We start from the raw sequence: 20,179 nt of genomic DNA on the forward strand, positions 1-20,179 counted from the left end.
AAAAAAAAAAAAAAAAAAGGATTAGAGAGTAAATGTGGAGATTCATACTGATCTCAAAAGTATCATACTGTTTTGAACTTTGAGAAGTGGTATGAGTGTGCACAAATACTGATGAAAAGATTTCTAAACTCTATGCATCATAACAAAAGAAATCGACTCAACCAATAAGCATCTATCTAGTGCTTACTATATGCTGAGAGCTGGAGTATAAAGGTGAATGAAAATGGCCCCTTCCTAAAGGATCTGAGTCTAGGAAATAACTGAATGTAAAAAAAAAAAAAAGCCACACATATAATAAGACCTTGCGTGACTGCTAACAGAAAGGAGGGGCGACTTAATCTTCTGGAGATTTGGGGAGACATTCAGAGGGGTAAGTAGACTTTCTCTGGGACAAATGAGGCAGAGGGCAGTGCATTCTAGACAGAGGGCATCATGAGCAAAGGCAGAGGCACACTTGACAGTCCATAATGCTTCCTCTCACCTACTTATTTCTTGGCAATCTTGGTGATCTGCAGTGTCAAATGCTACCAAGAAGTTATTGGGATAAGGTCAGAAAAAGGCATATTATATTTAGCCATTTGATAGTTATTAGTGACTTTTTACAGAACTGTTCTAGGTTTAAAGCAGGTTTCATGTCCCCTGCAAAGAACTGAAAGAGCTAAGGGCACAGGCCCTGCAGCTCTCTGAAGAGTACTCCAGGCAGGGTAAGAGCAACTGTGGAGGCCCAAAGTGGGAAACGAGTTTGGCCTGTGATAGGGAAAGTGCAGAAATAAAGTCAGAGGGGAGAAGGGGACCAGCCTGTTAGGGCTTGGCTTTTGAAGAGAGGAGACACATGATCTGACGTGCGTTTTGGAAGAATCACCGTAGCCACTATATGAGATTAATTAAAGGGAGACAAGTTAAAGGACTGTTGCAAAAACCCAAGTGAGAGCTAATGATGGCTTGGACCTGGTGGCAGTAATAGAGGTGGTGAAAAATGGTCAGATTCTGGCTGTATTTCAAAGGTAGCGCTAATAGGTTATAGAGTATGAGAAGAGAGGAGGAAAGAACGATTCCAAGATTTTTGACCTGAGCAACTAAAATGGCACTTTCCAATAGAAATATAATGCAAATCACACATGTAATTTTTAATTTTCTGATAGTCACATTTAAAAAAGCAAAACAACAATGACAAAATCAAGTTTTAAAATATATCATATTTAATCTATTATAACCAAAATATTCTTTCGACAAGTAATCACATATAAGTAATCAATACAAAATAAAATATAATTAATATAAGTAATCAATATAAGTATCAATATAAGTAATCGATATAAAATAAATTATTAATAAAATATTTTACACTCTTTTTCCAAATTAAGTCTTTGAAATTTGGTGTGTATTTCACATTTAGAGCACATCTTATTTGGGAGTGGCCACGTCTAAGTGCTCAACGGCATGTGTAACTAGTGGCTACCATATTGGGATAGTATAAAACTAGAATAATTTTTTTAAGTTTTAATTCTAATAGTAAGTCATGGGTAGCAATCCAATATTCACCAATAAGGGATTAGTTAACAAATTGTGGTACAACCAAGTAGCTACTAAAAACTAGGTTTCCAAAGAATATGAAGAGCATACAAAACATGTAAACAGCTAGAGAAAAAACAATACACATAATAATAATCTCATGAGTGGGAGTGAGAATTAAGCATGCATACCCACAGAGGCCTGGAAAGACATATAACAAAATGTTAACATTTGTGATTTCTGGGATAAGTGAGATAGGAAAAACAATAGGAAGAGCAGGTTTGGCTCAAGGAGATGATCAGGAGTTTGGGACATGTTATGTTTAGTATATCCCAAGCAGAAATATGTTGTCTAAAGTTCATGAGAGAGGTTCATATCAGCAACATGAATTTAGAAACTGTCAGAGTACACATGGAATTTAAAGCCATGAGACTTGAAGGAGAGAATAAGATCACTAAGACTGTAAGTTTCAATAGGGAAGAAACTAGGATTGAACCTTAGGAGACTCCAACTTTTAGAGTCAGGAAGATGATAAGAACAAGCAAACAAAACTGAAAAGAACAGCAAGTTAGGCTGAAGGAAAACCAGAAGAACCTGGTGCTTGTAGGAGTAAAGCATGAACCACCTGTTTCAAATGATGGTGAAAAGTGAAGTCAGAGGAGGACAGAAAACTGACCATTTTCTCAACTCGATGCCACATGTGATCTTGACATGAGCAGTCCGGATAGAGAGGTGAGTTCTGAAAAGTGGATAAAGATTGACCAGGAGGTAGGGGTCAAGCAGTGAGTTCCAGATCTCTGAAAAAAGAGTAACCTCCCCCTGTGGTTCATAACCATGCCCTCTGAGCTGGCCAAGAAGAAGGCAGCCAAAAAGAAGGAAGCTGCCAAAGTTTGACAGTGGCCCAGAAAGGGATGTGAAGAAAACGGAGATGCAGTCACAGAACCACAGGAAGCAGAGGAGGAAAACGAGGCCAATGGCAGACAGACTACAGATGAAGAAAGCTGCTGCTCGAGCTCTCACTGGTGTCCTGGCCTCTCACCCCAACAGTACTCATGTCCACATTATCAACCTCTCCCTCACCTTCCATAGTCAAGAGCTGCTCAGTGACACCAAACTGGAATTAAACTCAGGCCGTCGTTTTGGCCTCAGTGGCTTAAATGGAATTGGAAAGTCCATGCTGCTCTCTGTTGTGGGGAAACGTGAAGTACCCGTCCCTGAGCACATTGACATCTACCATTTGACTCGTGAGATGCCCCCTAGTGACAAGACACCCTTGCAGTGCGTGATGGAAGTCAACACAGAGCGGGCCATGCTGGAGAGGGAGGCTGAGTGGCTGGCTCATGAGGACACGGAGGGTGAGAAGCTCATATAGCCCTACAAGCACCTGGAGGAACTGGATGCCGACAGATGAGGGCCTCGTGAGTCTTACATGGACTGGGTTTCACACCTGCCATGAAGCACGAGAAACTGAAAGACTTCAGTAGGGGCTGGAAGATGAGGGTTGCCCTAGCCAGAGCCCTCTTCATTCGGCCCTTCAGGCTGCTCCTGGACAAGCCCACAAAGCACCTGGACCTGGATGCTTGTGTGTGGTTGGAGGAAGAACTAAAAGCTTTTAAGCGCACCCTGATTCTCATCTCCCATTCCCAGGACTTTCTGAATGGTGTCTGTACCAACATCATTCACATGCACAACAAGAAACTGAAGAATTATATGGGCAATTATGATCAGTACATGAAGACACAGCTGGAGCTGGAGGAGAACCAGACAAAGAGATTTCCCAGGCAGCAAGATCAGATTTCGCACACAAAGAACTACATTGCTAGGTTTGGTCATGGCAGTGCCAAGCTTGCCCGGCAGGCCCAGAGCAAGGAGAAGATACTACAGAATATGATGGCATCAGGACTGATGGGGTCATGAGCATGACGAGACACTGTCATTTTATTTCCCACCATGTGGTGAGATCCCTTCACCTGTGATTATGGTGCAAAATGTAATCCTCAAGTATACAAAAGATGGGCCTTGCATCTACAGTAATCTAGACTTTGGTACTGACCTTCACACACGAGTGGCTCTGGTAGGGCCCATTGGAGCAGGGAAGTCAGCTCTTCTGAAGCTGCTAACTGGAGAGCTACTACCCACAGAGGGGATGATCCAAAAACACTCTCATTCAAAGTAGAGTGTTACCATCAGCATTTACAAGAGCAGCTGGACTTAGATCTTTCGTCTTTGGAGTATGTGATGAAGTGCTGCCCAGAGATCAAGGAGAAGGAAGAAATGAGGAGGATCATTGGGCAATATGGTCTCACTGGAAAATAACAGGTGAGCCCAATTTGGAAGCTGTTGAATGGGCATAAGTGCTATGTGTGTCTGGCTGGCCTGGCAGAACCCCCACATGCTCTTCCTGGGCAAACCCACCAATCACCTGGATATTGAGACCATCGACATGCTGGCAAATGCTGTCAATGAGTTTGAAGGTGGTATGATGCTAGTCAGCCATGACTTCATATGCATTCAGCAGGTTGCACAGGAAATTGGGGTTTGTGAGAAGCAGACAATCACCAAGTGGCCTGGAGACATCCTGGCTTACAAGGAGCACCTCAAGTCCAAGCTGGTGGATGACGAGCCCCAGCTCATCAAGAGGATCTACAGTGTGTGAGCCCTCTGCCTGGGCTCAGGGTCAGGAGCTCCATCTAGGACTAACAGCAGCCACCCTGACCAGCTGCTCAGCACAGGACCCTGGGGCTATCCGCCTGCACTGCTGCAGTACAGCTCCCCTAGCCTCTCCCCTGCCCCCCAACCTGCCTTAGCTGCACTCTGTTATCTCATCTACAGCTGGACAGTACCAGTCCGTTTCCTACCCTCCTTTCAGTCATGTTTGCCCACGTCTGGACTCGGCTGGCTGTTCCCCCCAGCCCCTTGCTGGTTCCCTTACCCTAAGTGCGATGCAGCCAGAGGCACCTGAGAGTGACCCTAAGGCCCAAACCCTGGATTTGGCCCATGAAGGAGCTCGGGATCCTCGTTTTCTGCATTTTGGTGATGTTGGAGGAATATTCCCAAGTCCATTGCCCCTATTCCTTTTCGCTTCTGGTTTGGAACTCTGGAGGCTTAGTCCTGGTCAGTTTTTAAATAATTATTTGACAGTGTAATTTTTAGACCTGCATGGCATCTACAAAGCATCCAATAAATAAAAAGGAAGCCATGGTCCCCATCCCTGCAAAAAAAAAAAAAAGAGAGACCAGGAGGAAAAGAACTAGAGAAAATATGCTATGGACTACACTTGAGCAGTTTTGCTGTGATTGGGAGCAAAGAAATCGGGGAGTTTGTATCAGTGTGGTATCACATTCCTTGTATGCTCATCTTCTCTCTCCTACTATAATGTAAGTTTTTGAAGGCAGAGAATACCTTAATTATCTGGGCCCAACACTACTTTTGTGGCAAAGAATTTAAAATGTGTGTCTGGCAGTAATATAGTAATTTTAGACAGGCTGGCAGAGTGACTACTGAGTTAAACTATTAGATTAACATGAGAGATAACTCATGATTCAGATCATCAATAGGATAAAACCTCAACTCAGGATAAATACCTCTGAAAAATAACTGCAATCTGATAATTACTGGCTGTCAGGAAGCCTAAGTATAAATTTCTAGATGACTCACTGAAACCTTTCATCAACAATGATCTTTTTCTTTCTGCCAAAGTCTAAGTTTAAAAACCACTAAACCCTACATTTCTTTGACATTACTGCAATGACAAAAAAAAAAAAAATCTTAAACATGGAAATTTTAAAGCAGCTAAACCAGTGCAAAATCTGCTATGACACAGAAAGACATAGACTGTAAATCAAATCGATAAAGGAGATTGTTACAACAAACACTACAATGACTAGAAAAGTCAATTGTTCTTCCAACTTTGAACACTTTAGTAAATCTAGACAAATTTCAAGCTATTGTTTCTGCACAGTCCATCTTTCAACAATGGTTCGACCTAACTGGAAAATCTTCATTAGAGCTAACATGTTAGGAGACAATTCTAGATAACTATCAAGTCTGACATAACACTGAATTTGAGCATAAGAACAACGCGCTCTTAGGTTTCATTTAGAAAATATAAGGGACTCTAGGGACTTCATTTTAAAAGTTTAGCACCTGAGACTGAGAAATGTCAGCCAGAGTTGCAGTGATGTCAAAGAAATATTAATAAAGTTTTAAGGTGTTTAAACTTGAGTTTCAGCTAGTTGAAAAGTATAAACTGGTAATCTAATGCAGGAGGTTCAATATGTAAATAGTCTATTCCACTCACCATACAATGCCTGATAAAGCATTCAAAAAATTTTTTCAGCTGCTGTTTCTTTACCTCTTCCTATGTCCTAATAAGACTACAGTCTACCAACACAACCTTGCTGTTCTGTTTCGGTTCCCCGTTTCCCAGTTTGCAAATTCTATCTTCAGTTTCTTCATTCTATAACCAACCATGTCCCTTCCTTCTGCCCACTCTCTCCTTTAATTTTACCTACCTTCTTCCCAACAGAAGGAAATACTGGTAATTGTACAAGCAGGGATCACAGTGCGGGGGGGTGGGGAGAATAGCAGCTTTACACTCAGTAGAGGTTCAGGAAACAGGAGGGGGTTGCTTAAAATAAATGTTACAGGGAGACTGAAGGAGATGGAAACAAGAGTAAAGGCCTGGGTTGGGAAGAGTTCGTTGTAAAGTAACTGTGTGTGCGTATATGTGAGTGTATACCTGTGCTGCACATGTGGGTGTGTACGAGAAAGAAAGAGAAAGATAAGTTTTATGAGAGAACACAAAAGAAATATATGTGAGTTTTACAGTTGCACAAATGGGACTGAGAGAGGCTGAGGGGTTGGGGGGAGAATAAAAAGCTTAACAGGATAACAATAGATCCACTATCAAGTAAATATATCAATTCACTTAGAATTTTAAGGGAAATTTACTCTTTAGTTGAATGCAAATATTAATAAAACAAATTTATTAAATCCCAACTGGAATTTGCTGCTTGGCAAAAATTACCATGAAAATAAAACAATAATTATTAAACAATAAGAAAATTATTCCCCATATATAGTCATGCTCTTAGCTGAAACTCCTTGAGATCTGAGGGTCGCATTGTCCTTTGATTAATTCTGTATTGCACTTGGTGCACCATCAGGCACGTGAGGGCATTCAATAGTAATTACTGAGATTGCACGTTGATTGAAAAGGACAGAACTGACCTTTGCCAATAAGGAAAGCAGTGCCATTTGACTCTTGTCCTACTCTAATATTACAATTGGTAAATCATATTCCTCTGTCACTTTACCTACTGAGATTCTTGAGGAAGTGTTGAGTTTAAATCGTGGCATAAATTTGCTATTGGAAAGTCTGAATTTATTAAAATCTTTGAGTTGGCAAGCTCAGTCCTTGACTTATGAACACCGAAGGTGACCTGATGGTCTCCAGTTGCCCCCCCCCCACTCCTGTCCCCTAGGCATAGAGAAAAAGCATGTAAGTACAGCTCTATTTCCCATCGCGGCTGTGGCAACATCTAGGAACCAACCTTCTGGCCCCACCACAGGCTCCTTACTTTTTGTAAAGTCATGTAGGATAGACACGGGGCCAACAGGCATGGGACATAGTTCTCCCTAAGGTTATCCACCTGGCTAGTCCACAGTGCACTGGTCCCAGAAAACCCCCAGCAGAAGATGGCAAGCATTTGTTCCTATGTCTTCATGCCCTTTAAGGTACTGCTGCTCAGCCTTCCCCAGATTTGCCCCAGGCCACAAGATTTAGCTTGCAGAAGGGGTATCCTTTATTTCCATTAATCCTCACTCCAAAGCAGACTATTTCAGAGGAATTAATGAAAATATTGTTCTGATTATAGAATCTACCATAGCAGAAACAGGGATAAAATAAGGACATTTCACAAATTAAAATAAAATAACTTTCTTCATAAACAATTTCAATAATTGCTTTTCTTTCTGCAAGTTTCACCCCATTTTAAATATGGAAGTAAAATTAAAGCAACAATAAATTAAAGGAAAACAACACTGAATACAAGATCAGTAAGAAAAATGAGTAGAGCTTGCAGTGGTTCTCCGATCTGCAAAGGCTTTGGAGTAGTTAAGACTTGGGATAGGCCAGGCTTGGTGGCTCACGCCTGTAATCCTAGCACTCTGGGAGGCTGAGGCGGGTGGATCGCTCAAGGTTAGGAGTTCGAGACCAACCCGAGCAAGAGCGAGACCCCGTCTCTACTAAAAATAGGAAGAAATGATCTGGACAACTAAAAATATATATATAAAAAAAATTAGTCAGGCATGGTGGCACGTGCTTGTACTCCCAGCTACTCAGGAGCCTGAGGCAGTAGGATTGCTTGAGCCCAGGAGTTTGAGGTTGCTGTGAGCTAGGCTGACACCACGGCATTCTAGCCCGTGCCCGGGCAACAGAGTGAGACTCTGTCTAAAAAAAAAAAAAAAAACTTAGGATAACTTCTTAGTTCCATCACTTACTTGCTACATGACTTCACCGTCATTAACAGGAAAAATTTCCCCTAGAAATAAAGCTCTGAACTAGTTTTCAAAATAGTGAGAAATCAACAATCTTTTAAGTTTTTGATTTTTAAGTCTGCTTCCGTCTTATGTACCACCCACTGGCCAAATAAGATTCAAAGCCTCAAAACTCTCATCTCTATTAGTTCCTTTATCTCTGATTTCTCCCAAGGATAAACTTTTAAGATAATTTTTAACAAAGTAAAAGGATTAGCAAAGCAACTGAGCCAGTTCAAAATGATTTAAAGATTAAACAGTCTCTTCTACCACAGAGAAGGCAATAGCACTGTGAGGTTTGTTTTTAAGCAAAATAGAGAGATTTTATCTCTACTCTAATTTATTGTAGCTGGGAAAAATCGATATTAAATGGAATATTCTGTATACATTTTTAAAAATGATCAAATGTTTACAGCTGTTTGGGTTTTGTTATTTACATGAGCACTTCAACTGGTGTATGGTATTGATAGATAATAGAAACTGAGCATTGAAGTGAGCTTAATATGTATATCAAGTAAGAATTAAATATATATTGTACTTATAGAGATATTTTTATAGATACATGGTTATTTCATTGTTTGTTAAATTGAATAACCAGCTGGTTTTAATTTTTAACTTCGTTGCCAAATAATATCTCTCCTCGAAGGATGATACTTTGATCAACAAATCCCATGATGGCATAAAATCAGACTTTGCTTTTATACAGAATCCAATTTTGCTTTTATATAGAATCCTAAGGTTGTCGTAGCACTATAGTACCAAAAAGACTCAGTGTCAAAATAATTATTCCTTGCAAAGAAATGTGCTTTCCACAAACCATTGTCTTCTAAGCAAGAGTCCTTAGGTACTGTTGGTACTATTTTGTTTTTTTCTCCAAAAAGTGATTCCAACAATTAAAAAGAATATGAACAGGAAAACGGTTGGTTTTCTTTCCATCTCCTTTTCTTCAGAGAACCACAGAAAAATGTAATTTTAGGCTTTCTGTCCAAAACTAACACGCTACAGTAGTTTTTCTTCTGTATCTTTTACCACTAGCAATGGTTAAAAAGCTACTGCTAGAAAATGTCAGAAAAACTAGAAAATGTCGGAAAAACTCTTTTAGATATCGGCCTAAGAAAAGAATTCATGAAGAAGACCCTAAGGGCAATCACAGCAACAACAAAAATAAATGAGACTTGATTAAATTAAAAAAGCTTCTGCAGAGCCAAGGAAACAATCAACATAGCAAATAGACAATCCACAGAATGAGAGAAAATATTTGCATGCTACATATCTGATAAAGGGCAAATAACCAGAATCTACAGAACACTCAAGCAAATCAGCAAGAAAAAAAAATCAAACAATCCCATTAAAAAGTGGGTAAAAGACATGAACAGAAGCTTTTCAAAAGAAGGTAGACCAATGACCAATAAACATATAAAAAAATGCTCAACATCACTAATCGTCAGAGAAACGCAAATCAAATCCACAATGAGACATCACCTAGCCCCAGTGACAATGGCTTTTATCAAAAAGTCCCCAAACAATAGATGTTGGCATGGATGCAGAGAGAAAGGAACACTTTTACACTGTCGGTAGGACTGCAAACTAGTGCAACCTCTATGGAAAATTCCTCAAAGAACTAAAAGTAGGCCTATCATTTGATCTAGCAATACCAATACTGGGTATTTACCAACAGGAAAAAAAGTCATTTTATCAAAAACATACTTGCACTAGAATGTTATTGCAGCACAATTCACAAACACAAACACGTGGATTCAACCCAAGTGCCCATCAATTCATGAGTGGACTAAGAAAATGTGGTATATGTATACAATGGAGTACTACTCAGCCATTAAAAAATGAATTAATACATTTTGCAACAATCTGCATGGAACTGGAGACGATTCTCCTAAATGAAGTATCACAAGAATGGAAAAACAAACACCACATGTACTCACTATTAAATTGGCACCCTATCAGCACTCATGTGCATAGATGGAAGTAAAACTCAACAGGAATCATTCAGGTGGGAGGGGGGAGGAGGGCATGCATGAAATCATACTTAACAGGTACAATGCACACTATCTTGGTGATGGGCACACTTATAACTTTGGCTCAAGCAGTACAAAAGCAATCCATGTAACCAAAACATTTTGTACTCCCATAATATTATGAAATAAAAAACAACTACTACTAGACATAAATTATCTTATTCGTAGTATGCATGGACCCATATGCCATGAATTGGCTCAAATGTATGATTAACACAGGATGTGAGCAATAAAAGAAACTATATTTGCCTCAAGTCTAGAGGCCAACAGCTCTAGTACAATTAGATGATTGTGGCAATACATTGTGCCTGTCCTAGGAAACCGTGTAGGGCATACCTGCCGGATTCACTGCTGGGTCTTGTGACTCACACGGCTTAATGCCAGATCCATAATCGACAGTGTTATTCAAAACTCAGGGTTACTAGATCTCACATTTGGGTCTCTAGTGGCCCAGCCATTACCCTTCGGTTTCTAAAGAAACCCAGGCTCATTCACATAGGAGTTAACTAATGGAATTTTTGTAGTCCCAAATCAGTTTTGTTTAATTAACTTCATCTGATGTGAGCCTCTCAATAAAAATATTAAACTGAGAATAGTGTCACTTTATGAGGCTCACATCTGTACCTTAGAGTTTTGAACATTTGAGTTGGTGAAACATTTCTTTCTAATCTGATTTTCCCTCATTAATCATCTTGAGGTGTTTTAATATCCTTGGGGATGACTGCATCCACTGAAATAGTCAAAATTTCATTCTCTATTGGCAATCACTGATTTAACTTACAGTTTTCAGTAAAAAATATTGGATTTTTGAATTTAACGTTGATAAAATCAGCCATGAGTTTTGTCATCCTTCTGTGGTAGGCAGAATAATGGCCTCCAAAGATATTGTATCTTAATCCCCAGAACTGTGAATATATTAATTCACATGGCAGAAAGGACTTTGCAGATGTGATTAAGATTAAGGACCTTAAAATGGGGAGATTATCCTGGATTATCCAGGTGGGCCCAACCTAATGACATGAGTCTTTTAAACTGGAGAACTCTTCCTGGCAGCAGAGAACCAGAGAGGTGGCAGTGTGAACATTCAGTCTGCACTTTCTAGCTATAAACATGGAGGGAAGTGGCCAGAAGCCTAGGAATGCGGGTGGCCTCTAGGATCTGGAAAAGACAAGGAAATGGATTCTCCCCTAGAGCCTCCTGAAAGAAAATGTAGCTCTGCTGACACCTTGCTGTTTTAGTTCACTGAGACCTGTTAGACTTGTAACCAACAGAATGTAAGATAATAGATTTGTTTTTTGGGGTTTTTCTTTGAGACAGAGCAAGACTCTGGGCTAGAGTGCAGTGGTGTCAACACAGCCCACTGCAACCTCAAACTCCTGGGCTCAAGCAATCCTCCTGCCTCAGCCTCCCGAGTAGCTGGGACTATAGGCACACACCACCACACTTGGCTAACTTTTATATTTTCTGTACAGATGGGGTAACACTTTGTTGCTCAGGCTGGTCTCAAACTCCTGGCTTCAAGAGATCCTCCCGCCTTGGCCTCCCAAAATGCTAGGATTATAGGTGTGAGATGCCACGCCTGGCCGAATCTGTATTCTTTAAGCCACCAAGTTTGTGGTAATTTGTTACAGCCAATATTAAAAAACTAATAGGTCTTCCTAGTTATTATACTACTTTATTCACTTTTTTGTGGGAGAAAAAAATAAGTTTAAAAGTTGAATAGTAAAAAATACTCAACTCCAACTAGGCAGTGTGTGCTATGAAAATGAAATCTGGCCTGTAAAATTGTGGGTGCCCAGGTTCCATAGAGCCCTGGTTTTGCCTCTGAGTGAACACAGAAAATTGGGTAAAGCACTTAACCATTCCCTCACAACTTAAGTTTCTGTCCTATCATTGGACAAAATGTTTATTTCCAGGTCATACTGTCCATATAGCTTCCTCTGGTTCTTCTGCATACTGGTTTGATTTAACTTGTCTTTCTAGTGAGAGCTAAGGTGATACTTTTTCTGCTATCTTTCATTCATTTCACGCTGGTAAAGTCTACAGGCCTGCCATTTCCATATTTCAGCAAGAACAAGTTTAAGTATCTGTAAAACTTAAAACATTCCTATTATGGCATAAAAATAAAATGAAAACTTTCCCGAACCAATTTTTAGAATCACTCTGCCTAAAACTGCTTAGAACCACTTCCTGACTGAAGCATGAAAGAAACTGTAATCTTTATAGTACACTCTATATAAAGTGCTACTCCTATCAGTCAAGTCAGCAGAAGAATATTTTCATGGCTATTTTAAGGGTTCAAAGCTGCAGAAGTATTTTTTATTATAATAGTATTACAAAGACTTTGTTACTCAAGAAATTAAATTATGTCACCCAAAACATTAACACAGCAAAGAACACAAACCTCATCTAATTTAGCCTAGAATATAATAGTTTCGTTTCCAAAACAAGCATTATAAAAATGTTTCAATAAAAAGGTTTTAAACATGTTGTATGGAAACAATTTAGATTGACTCAATTTCTTTAATATTTAACCTACCATAATCTAAATTAAGTAGTATGACAATTTTTTCTACTTTTTAGGAACTTTTTTATAGCAATTAACTAGCAATTTTCAAACACAAATAGGATTAAGTCTTCAAAATAGTGACAAAATTAAGTCAAAGCATTTTAGCATATTTTCAGGGCACGAAGAAATTCAAAGAATAAGCCTTTTTGATATTTAGGATAAGACATGCCCTTTACTTACAAGTAATTAAATATGAACTTTTAAACATTGTTTTACACTCTCTCACAACTGTATTTTTCACTGATTCTTTTTTTTTTTTTTTTGTGCCATAGATTTTTGGGATCACTGATTCTTTATAGAAAGATGAATAAAGAGTACCATCAATTCACTAACATAATCTCGGGCAGAAATAAAGCAAGTTAGACAGCAGAGTATGTTCCAGAAGACTCCAAAAATACAAGAAACAAAATACAAATTCTAGATCTCTCTCTAGAGAGGGACAGTCTAAACCATTTACTGACCTCTCGACAAAGCCTGCTTATTTTCCACACAGAATAAAGGTTCGGCTATATAGAGAAATAGGAGCCTTCCCCTCCCCAACCACTCCACTCTTGTTCTTTTTTCTCTCGCAAAGCTATTAATTAATTAGAAACTGCCTTTTCCTATCACCTCTATTTAAACCAAGTATTACATTCTTCACAGAACATACTGAAATAGTCCCTTGAGAATCAAAGAGAGCAAATAAATGCATGACTAACATTGTCTTCTGAGCAGAACTCTCAGAATGAAGATTCAGAAGTAGGTGGATAGCGAGAAAATGGTTTTGTGTGCCTCATCACTTTTTGTTTATTGATGAGGCACATTGTGGGGAAAAAAAGCTAAAACAGAAAACTAACTTCCTAAGGAATATATTCATTCATGGCTCTTCTACTTGAATGTTGTAAGTGGTTCTATAGTATTCTTTTCATAAAGCTGAACACAGCCAGTTTATCCTTAAGAAAGATGGATATGTATTTAAGGAAAACATTCATGAATCACTAATTTCATTCAACACAATAACAGAAGCATTATTTTTACCACCAAATTGGGAGATATTAAAAAAACAATAAAAGTATGACATAAGTAAAACATGATGGTTATCAATCTACTTTGAACTTCATACATCTCCCTATAATTAACTAAATCTTTGTATCCTACAATATAAGTTTCAATTTCTGAAACATGTAAATTCTCAGCCTAACTTGGTCCTTCTTTCTAATAATATCTTCCCATATCATCTTAGGAATTTCAAACATTAAGATTGTTTAAACTGGATAAAATATATAAAATACCAACAAAAATATATAATTTACACACTTTAAAAAATAGCCCCACTTGTCCTGTGACATTTTTCAAAACATTTTAAGGAATTTATATATTGCAAATAGTTGGAAATAAAAAGCTCCCGTGTGTGTGCGAGCAATTGCTGCTTCCCAGGGAGAGTAGCAGGCAGTTCATTGTGCATTCACAGTTATCTTTATAAGCCTACCCCACGTGCGCATGCCCCCACACACAAACACACTTTAAGTACAAACTGTAAATCTGTTCTGGGTAATTGCCTGAAATGCTTCCATTCACTGATCTTAGTCAATAGTATATCTTAGAAAGCAAGAAACCTGAAACAGAATAATAGAGGCATTTAGTAATTCTTCAATATGCAAAACAAGGCACTTACCTTCCCCTGCTAGATAGGAATGAAATCGCTCTGGAAAGCGAGCAACGGGAGAGGGGCTGTATTGCGGGGTGAATCATCCCCACGCAGATGCTCTGAACAACCCCTGTATGCATACTGACATCATCAGGAGAGACTTGGAAGCAGAGGATACTATGGTAACCAAGCAATGTGCTGGAGACAGAAGCCTTTAATTGCTTTAACAACTTCCTGGGGCTCGAGCTACCAGGCTTGGATTTGCTAAGTAGGAAATGAAGGTTGTCACAGAAGCGATGAGTGTGACACGGAGCAAAAGGACTCGATGATTTCTGAATCTGCTAATTGCGATGTGACTTTTTAATGGCAAATGTCATTACGTGATTCTATTAGCAACATTCCTCTCACATCTGAAGCTCTGACGAAGGCACAGGTCCGTAAATAACGCTCCCAGGTAGCAACAGTCTAAGTATTCATATACGGTTTTCTAATTTAAGAAGTATTAACATGATCCCATTACAAACACCCTTATCCTTGAGGGTGAATACTTGATTCCCTTTGAAAAGAAAGCTCACATCTGTGCCTTCCGAGGTCAGCTTACTGATAACAATGAAAACTGATTCTCTCTATTTACTTCTCCAGGAGGCGGCAGCTGCCGGTTCCATTTATCTCCAAGCTCCAGTAAATCCTTGCCAGTACGTCTCTTATCCAGAAACACCTCCAGCGAAATGCCTAATTATGACACCCAGATAAAATCAGAAATCTGCCGACTACTGCCACACTTTTCTTGGTTCAGTCTCTTCTGTCATGGGCAGAATTATTTCCACTTCTAACAACCCCCCAAACTACACATAATTTAAATCTTCCCTTTGAACTATTTGTCCTTCCCTGCATCTGTCATCCTGGTTCAGAGGAATACAATCTCTCTTAAAAATACCAAGTTTAAAGTAATTGCTTAAAATAACAATGTTACAACATCAAACTGAGCCTATAATGATATACCATGCTTATTTGATCAGATGTGGCACTTTAATAAGTATATAATTTATCAACTATGAAAACTATTGTTTTCTTCTCCATGAATATTGGATTGACATGTTTTTAAACAATACCACGGTCTAATTTTTCTATCACAAATACTGTAATTGTAAAGATAAGCAAGTAACTTGGCAGATCTTCTTTAAGATATTCATAACACAATAAAAAATGAAGGTTGTCATTCTGTACTATATACTTAGATCTCAGCCATTTCAAAGAAACTATTATTATCTCTATTTCAATTTAGATGAAGCTAAGCCTGCCTTTTAATGTTTCCCTTGTGAGTAAATAGTGTACAAATGTATAACAATAATACTGCTTACGAAAACAGTAAAATGGATTACAACAGCACCAATTTACAATCTGGAAAAATGTAGATAATTTTAACCTAATTGACAAGTTGGACTTTTCACTCCTGTAGAAATTAGAAAGAATTCTGAAAGCGGAATAGCAAAGTCAGCCCTCACAAAAAACACAATAATTCAGTTTTCCTAAACTCAGGTAAAGTGAAAAAGCTTTTCAACAAAATGTAATTACTCCTGTGCTTTCATTTGTTCTTCCTGCGATCCTGAGTTTGAGAAGGAAAGCACGAAAAGTTTGCCATGATACAAGTGAATAGTGTAGAAATATATACACGATTCAACTTTTAAAACAAATATTTAATACATGTATTTATTTCACTATGCAGTGAAAAATATCCAGACAATACAAATCCAATTGCTAAGAGTGTTGCTTCTGGCAGTTTCAATTGCAGACTGATTTGAGAGAGAGTCCTCCAATTTTTGCATTATGTACTTTTATACTTTTAAAAGTTTTTTTAACCATGGATATGAAATAGTATCGTAAGTCAAAAAATGGAAATTGATCTTAATGTGCTCTGAAATTGCAATCCCGGTTTTCCTGCTCTCAGAGACGGCTGATGGCAGCTTCAGTGGACTAATTCCTAACAGACTAGCCAGACTATTTCAAGGTTGTTTCAAACAACTCTTAGGAGGAGATGGTCCACCTGTTTAAACAGAATAAGGATGGAAAAGACAAATAAAGGTTATCAAAGCAACACACACACAAAAGGGAGCAAGTGTATCTCCTTTTCTAGCTATAAAGGAATAGTCCTCCAACAGTAAAGCTAGTTTGTTAGATTGAAAAAAGGTATAGTTTCCAAAAGGAAATATCCAAATATAAGACCAAACCAAGATGTCTCTGACACTCTGAAGAAAACATGGAAGACCACTGGCAGAAACAGAAATCAAGTGTCAGCAAGACAAATGGCAGCAGGTGGCCAGATTATATGGTCTGGTAGAGATGTTTGCTTTAGAGAAAATAGGTCTAATTTCCGCAACTTCCATTCCCTAATTCCAGGTCTCATTTAGTTTTCATTCTTTAATCTACAAAAAAAACCTCAAAATGTCATATTCTAATCAGTGTCCTATTTCCTCTTGCCATTCCACTAAGTTTTTTAATCAGTGCAATCTCACCACCTTCTTAGAAAAGATCATAAACTCTTTCCAGAATTGATAACTTCCAACAAAAATTACCTCATTTCTTTTGATTGTCAAGGATAGCAATAGAGAGGCCCTGTGAAGTACACACCCACGTTAGGCCACCCACAGAAGCACAAGGTCCAGAGGTTAGAAACAGAGCTGGGAGCAGGGACAAAATCTACCCAATAACTAGCCCCACTGAGCTTTCACATCTTCTGGCTGGATAACTGTATATCTCCTTTTATCTGTCCTAAACTTCAGAAACTCCACTTTTTTTCCTAGAGGATCCTAAGGCCTCACAGATACCTAAACAGTAGTATAATGTCTCAAACAGAAAGAAAACAAAAGTTAGAAGGTTAAATGCCCTTTCACAAGAGGGAAAATAATATAAAAAGATAGCATATTTCCCAAAGAAATTCACCCCACTGACTATCAGAGTATTATAAATCCCATCTAATTCCCGGGCAGCCACTTCAATCCTTAAATTAAAGTTTAGGATTCAACAAAGACCCCAAACCTAACTTATTTCTTAAACTAAGTGAATTCATGCTGGCAAATGCCAGTTCTGAAACAAATAGGGATTAAAGTCCCATATTTGGCTAGAATTTCTAAAGCCCTGACTAGTCAGCTACAGCGGCCACTCTGCTACTTCCCCCAAATCACTTCTTGGAAGATAAGGCCATACACCCTTAATCCTAAACTAGCTTTGCCTCAAAATTTATGTTGAATTTAACAGCCCAGATGAGCAATACTCTTATCTCCTCTGATCTTGATAGAACACTTTTCCTAATTCCAGTCAAGCATGTTGCAAGGACTGAAAAATGGCAGTGGTATATGGAACTTCCTTATGAGCATTTGGGTTTCAATTTGTTAATTAAAACAAATTCATACTGATTTAATGAAAAAGTATCACAAGAACATCCAATGGCAAAGGGCTCATAACTCCCCATAACTTCTAAATCCTGTCAGTGGCCAGATTTCACTGATCTGTCTCCTTTCTGTTGCCTCTCTAGCTTAGGGCTTCTCTGTCTCATGTCATAATGCTCTGGTCTCCTAACCGGTCTGCCTGACTTCAGTGTCTCACCCCTTTAATCTTTCTGTGCATCACTTTGTCCTTGATGAGTCTCCATAAAACATCATCTTGACCAGGTTGCCACCAAACTCCAAAATCCTAAAAGGCTGCCCATAGGGGCCACTGAATCAAGTGCAGATTTCACATCTTTACCAGACCTACCTCCCAGCATCTTGAGCAACAGCCAATTAGATAATCAGGTGCACTATTATGTCTCCTTATTTTCCCTCCTCCTGGCCTTTGCTCTTACTGTTTCCTCCTCCTGGAATTCCACACCTACTTTCCCATCCCCGCCAGGCAACCCCACACTTCTCTGGTTTCTCTTCCCTATAGTCCTTCAAGACCCACCTCTTCCTTCAGAATGCAGTTTATCCTCAGAACTTCCAGTGTCTTCTACTTTGATGACTGTACTTAAAACATTCTATTGCATACTTATTATCATGTATCTTATTTTACTACTTTTTTAATCTTCTGAAGGTAGAGACACAGTCTGTATTCACCTCTCATTCTCTATATAGCACTGTGCCTTGCCATTGTCATTAACTTAATAAAAACTAACTCAATAAACACAAAATTTATTATATCCTTATTTTTTTCATTTTCCAAGCAGCTTAAGATTAAATTCTCTCACTTAATCTTTTAAACAACCCAGTGTGGTAGGTTAAGGTAGAAATGAGAATTTCACTTTTAGAAATGAAAATAAAAAACAGAGGTGCAAATGATGCTGTGATTTCTCCTCCAGCACATGGCTTCTAGGTTCCCAGATTCCCCAATATGCTCCTTACCTGGACGTCTATTGCTTCTCATGCAGCCGGAAAGGAGGTGCTCCCTTATCCCCTCACAGGGAGTCCATTGCTTCTTAAGAATCGAGGCTAGAATGGGCTTAATTTTTCTTCCTTACTCATGACCTTTGGCATAGCCACTCACCTCATCCTAACATTCTTAAGGCAACTTATGAGGCTTGGGAGAAACATCTCTTACCTGTTTCTTCTCCTTACCTTCTCAAGAGGAAAAAAAAAAAAAAATCTTGTCGCACTGATTCAGTTACTCTGGGCAAGTCCACGACTTTCTAAATATTACTTCCTCATTTTCAAAAAGGGAAGAACAATAGTACTACCTCATACTGTAGTTAGGAAGACAAAGATAATGCAGAATGTACTGGCACATCACAAGCACTCCATAAACAGTAGTTATTATAATTAATAATAATAAACAAAACCACAGAGAACTGGAAACCTTCTTTGAGAGGTTTCGTATCTGTGTTCTAGAACGGTGTTGTAATTGGAACAGGATTGTGATTGGGTGATGAAGAAGCAGCAATTGGCCAAGTAAGGGCCCTTAAGAATTTGAGTAATTAAGTGGGGCCTCAGTTTTTTTTGTTTAAAATGAGGGTACCGGTCTCCTCCAGTCTAACGTGCTACGTGCCATGAAAGTGTTCTATAGCAATTCTTTGTTTCTGCCACATAAATGTCTGCCCTTTTCTGCAGCCAAACCCAGCAAAGTGCCCAATGCATGGGTACTTTTCTCAGTCCACGTAAGAGACTGAAGCTACTCAAAGCTTTATCCTTAAAGAATTTTAATTTTGTTTTCATTTAAAGGTCTAGAAGTATATCCTTATGCTAGCTGTGAACCCAATTAACTTTAATGTTTTCCCAAAACTAAACACAAATGAAAAAGCCTTCAATGTTTTGAATCTAAAAGTCAAAGGAATTATAGATGACGGCTTACTCTAATACCAAAAACTTACTTCAACATTCATGATTTTAATTTTGATTACAATTCCCAGAGGAAGTGCTGGATTAAGTTCTAATATACTTTTTCTAAAGAAGCTAGTTTAAGATAAGTTCCCATTTTAGTCTCTCAATTAGTGGAGTTTAAAATACCTTTTCCCTAGGATACAAATAAAGAACTTTGAGGGAAATGTAGAGCATTTATGTGAATCTAGCCATAGATATTGTTTTCATGAAATAAAAGGAAGGATAAGAGGGGATAAGGATGATGCCTACAGCCTGAGAAAACCAACAGAGCCGAAAGACTTTGACAGCAGGATGTAGGTTAGAACGCTTCTGCATGAAGCAAGGCTTTTTTGTGCAAGGGTCTGGCAAAGGGCATTCAGACAGGACTGTGTTTGGATTTAAATTAATCAACCAGTCAGTTCCACAATGCTAAGATTCCTTCTGTTTAACCGATTAAGGTAGGTTTACTGGCAGTTCCCAAATGATGTCAACAGCTTCTAAAAGGTCAAATGCAGCCACATACACCAAATGTCCCAGAGTAAAAAGCACCAATAATTATCCCCTCTATAAT

The 20,179-nt window shown here is 38.7% G+C and overlaps 1 protein-coding gene and 1 pseudogene across 1 annotated transcript in view; one reads left to right on the forward strand and one right to left on the reverse strand.

The window, feature by feature from the left end:
- The window catches only part of PAM (peptidylglycine alpha-amidating monooxygenase), a 344,515-nt gene that overhangs the window by 282,415 nt on the left and 41,921 nt on the right, over nucleotides 1–20,179 (reverse strand). The window lies entirely within an intron of this gene.
- LOC105807632 lies at nucleotides 2,347–4,168 on the forward strand (annotated as a pseudogene).

This window comes from Propithecus coquereli, unplaced genomic scaffold, assembly GCF_000956105.1.
Source record: "Propithecus coquereli isolate 6110/MARCELLA unplaced genomic scaffold, Pcoq_1.0 Scaffold160, whole genome shotgun sequence".
NCBI lineage: Eukaryota > Metazoa > Chordata > Mammalia > Primates > Indriidae > Propithecus > Propithecus coquereli.